Genomic DNA, 4,275 nt, shown 5'->3' with positions numbered 1-4,275 from the left:
GTAGATTTCATATTTCCTAGCAATCACATTAAAAAATAAAAATAAAAAGTTGAAATTAATTTTAATAAGTTGTATTTAAACCAAACATAGCTAAAATATTATCATTTCAATATCTAATCAATGTAAAGTTATTGAAATATTTTAAATTCCCCTTCTTTTTGTACAAAGTTTTCAAAACCCTGTGTGTTTTTACACTTACAGCATATCTCAGTTTGGCTAAACACATTTCAAACGCTCAATATCCAAAAGTGGCTACTCACCCCCATACTCGACAGTTAACATCTAAACTATTTAAAACACTTCAGTAATTAATTAATAGGTAATTGTGTAATCTTCTTGGATCCTTAATGATTCTGAGCCCTACGGTCTGTACCATCCACTTCATTCTGAAGAGAAACTACTGAACTAGTAAATACTAGTGGATAGGGGACTACACTTTTATTTCAGAGCCAAACTGAAGTCTAGAGAAAACCATACAGATTGGGAAAATTACTTAAACACTTCAACACTATTTGCTTCTCTCTAAAATAATATCTGACTTATTATGTTTTGTGAATTAAATAAGGAGCCCTGCTGATGCAGCAGTTAAGAGATCAGCTGCTAACGAAAAGGTTGGTGGTTGGAACCCACCATCCGCTATGTGGAAAAAAGATGTGGCAGTCAGCTTCCATAATGATTACAGCCTTGGAAGCCCTATGAGGGCAGCTTTATTCTGCCCTATAGGGTGACAGTGAGTCAGAATTGAACTAAGTAAGGCCTTTCTCATAGTATCTCATGTTAATACTAATTACTTTCCACTTCTAAAGTTTTATCTCAACCAGTGTTCCTTCTTTCTCTGACTAATTTTAAAATTCTTGGAGAGTTCTCTACCTCTCTGTTTTCTACTTAGGTATCTACTTTTCAATTTTCTGACAGCAAATCAGAATGAAATGTATGTAACATTATGACCAAATGCACATATATTAAAATATCAGGAGGTAGAGCCAATAAGGTACTAAAGACAGAAGCACCACGCCATCCCTCTGCAGCAAAGATCCGAAAAAATAAGTAAAACACATAAAAACGTCAATTCTGGAACCCAAAGCATCAAATGGAGGGATAAAGAACTTGATCACACCTAATGGAAGAAGAAACTGACAGAGAACACAGAACAAGGAAAGTTATGGAGTGAAGGTCCCGTGAGAGCTAACACGGCACTTTTTCGCCACCTTGGATCATAGTCACAAAGGACCCCACACAGGGAGTTCTGTAAAGCAACTTCACAGAACCCCCAACAGGAGATAGAGCACCCTCTTCACACATTACATACGCTCCCTTTCTTCCTGCCTATCTATACCATGCACCAAGCACCATGCCCCCGAGTGGCACCAGTGCAGACCCCCAGACCACCGGACACTGCCTTCCCCTGATACCCAGCCCAGGCCCACCATCCCAGTATGTATTGCAAACAACCCTCTCTGTCCGTTTCCCCCAGCTGGACCTGCCCCGCCACACCACATGTGAGCAAATGGTCCCACTCAATTGAACAAGGTGGTGAGAAGTATCATGTCTACAGATGAGCAAGCAACAAACCATGCCCAACACACACCCCCCCAACAAAGACATAACAAAAAACAAAACAGAAAAAAAACAGGATGAAACAAAAAAAGTGCAATCTATAAAAGAAAAAAATAATTCCTCAATTTCCTGGAGACAGTGGATAATACGAAAACATGTAAAAAAGGACAGAATGGCTCCAGTAAGCGACCAAAATAAAACATCACATAACCTTCCAGTAGAAGAAAAGACACTGGAACAACCTGACAAAATCAAACCAAACCCATTGTGATCAAGTTAATTCTGACCCACATTGACCCTATAGGACAGAGCAGAACTGCCACATAGGGTCTCCAAGGAGCAGCTGGTGGATTTGAACTATGGACCTTTTGGTTAGCAACTGAGCTCTTAACCACTGTCACAACAGGGCTCCAGAACTACCTGATATGGAATTCAAAAGTCTAATATTCAAGGATCTCCAAGAGATTAGGAAAGAGATGAAGGAAAACACACACAAAACTAAGGAAAAAATAGAAAAAAATCATTGAAAAAACAGACAAAATCAGGGAAAACACAGACAAAGCAATGGAAGAATTCAGGAAAACAGCATAGGAATAAAATGTCAAAATAAATTCACGATTAGAAATAACACACACAAAAAAATTTAGAAATCCAAAACATACACAATAAAATTTTAGAAATGGAGCAGGTTTGAAACAATGGAAGACAGGATCAGTGAAACTGAAGACAAACATTTGGATACAACTTTGAGGAAAAATCAGAAAAAAGAATGAGGAAACCCTGAGAATTATGTGGGATACAATCAAAAGCAAAAATCTGTGACTGTTCAGAGTTCCAGAACCGGGGGAGAAAACAGAAAACACAGAGACAATCACTGAAGAACTGCTGACAGAAAACTTCCCAATATCATGAAAGATGAAAAACTGACTGTCCAAGAAGCGCAACGAAACCCATATAGGGCAGACCCCCAAAAGAAAATCACCAAGGCATATCATAATCACGCTCGCTAAAACCAATGATAAAGAAAGAATCCTGAGAGAAGCTTGAGAAAAAGGAAAAGTCACATACAGAGGGGAGACAATAAGACTAAACTCTGATTATTAGGCAGAAACCATGCAGGCAAGAAGGCAATGGGATGACATATACAAAACCTTGAAAGAAAAAAATTGCCAACTAAGAAAAATATATCCTGCAAAACTCTCGTTCAAATATGACGGTGAAATTAGGACATTTCCAGATAAACAGAAATTAAGGGAATATGTAAAAATTACACCAAACTTACAAAAATTATTAAAGGGAGTCCTTCAGTTTGAGAACAAACAACATCAGACCACAGCCTGAATCTAGGACACAGCATCATACCACCAGATACCAACCTAGGAAATGAGCTCTCAAGGACTATCCAAAACCAAAACAATTACAACAGGGAACCAGACAGGCTAATCTGTAAATGACATCAACGTCAGAACAATAAAAGACTCAATAAACAGTGTAAGTATAGAACTTTCTAAAGGGAGAAGAAGTCAAGCTGATACCAAGTCATAATAGACTAGTGCAAACCTAGGAAGATAAGGGTAAATTTTAAGGTAACCACAAAGAAACTTAACAAACCTACTGAAGAAAATAAAGAAGAAAACAATAACGTCTCAAAATATACAAAAATAAAAGAAATGAAAAAAACAATCCACAAACAAACAAAATGAATTCAGCACAGGACAGTAAGAACAAAGAACACATCAGCACCACAAAAAAAAAAAAGCACTACAAAACAACAGCAATAAACTCACACCTATCAATAATTACACTGAATGTAAATGGCCTAAATGCATTCATAAAGAGACAGAGAGTGACAGAATGGATACAAAAACAGGACCCATCAATATGCTGTCTGCCACAGAAATACCTTAGAAACAAACGTAAATTTATTAAAAATCAAAGGATGGAAAAAAACATATCAAGCAAACAGCTACCAAAAAAGGGTAGGAGTGGCAATACTAATCTCAAACAAAATAGACTTTAAAACAAAATACACCATAAAAGACAAAGAAGGGCACTATATAATGATTAAAAGGAAGATCCATCATGAAGACATAACTATAATAAATATCTACGCACCCAACAACTGGGCTCCAATATAGATAAAACAAACTCTAACAGCACTGAAGAGAGAAATTGATGGTTCCACAATAATAAACAATAATACTGTTCAACACACTACTCTTGGTAAAGGACAGAACATCTAGAAAGAAACTCCACAAAGACACAAAAGATCTAAAGGACACAACCGGAGAACCTGACCTCATAGACATATATAGAACAGTCCACCCAACAGCTGCAAAGTACATATTCTTTTCCAAAGCACATGGAACGTTCTCCAGAGCAGACCACATCTTAGGCCACAGAGCAACCCTCAACAAAATCCAAAATGCTGAGATAATACAAAGTGTCTTCTCTGACCATAACACCATAAAAGTAGAAATTAACAATCGGAAGAGCAAGGGAAAAAAATCAGTTACATGGAAACAAATAATATCCAGCTTAAAAGCCACTGGGTAATAGAAGAAATCAGAGAAGGAATCAAAACATTCCTAGAATTAAATGAGAATGAAAACACATCATATCAAAACGTTTGGGACACAGCAAAGGCGGTACTCAGAGGTCAATTTACAGCAATATACGCACACATCAAAAAAGAAGGAACAAAATCAAAACATTAGC

This window comes from Trichechus manatus, unplaced genomic scaffold (assembly GCF_000243295.1).
Source record: "Trichechus manatus latirostris isolate Lorelei unplaced genomic scaffold, TriManLat1.0 scaffold00020, whole genome shotgun sequence".
Classification (NCBI taxonomy): domain Eukaryota; kingdom Metazoa; phylum Chordata; class Mammalia; order Sirenia; family Trichechidae; genus Trichechus; species Trichechus manatus.
The sequence above is the reverse complement of the archived record's forward strand: the minus strand, read 5'-3'. Positions refer to the sequence as shown.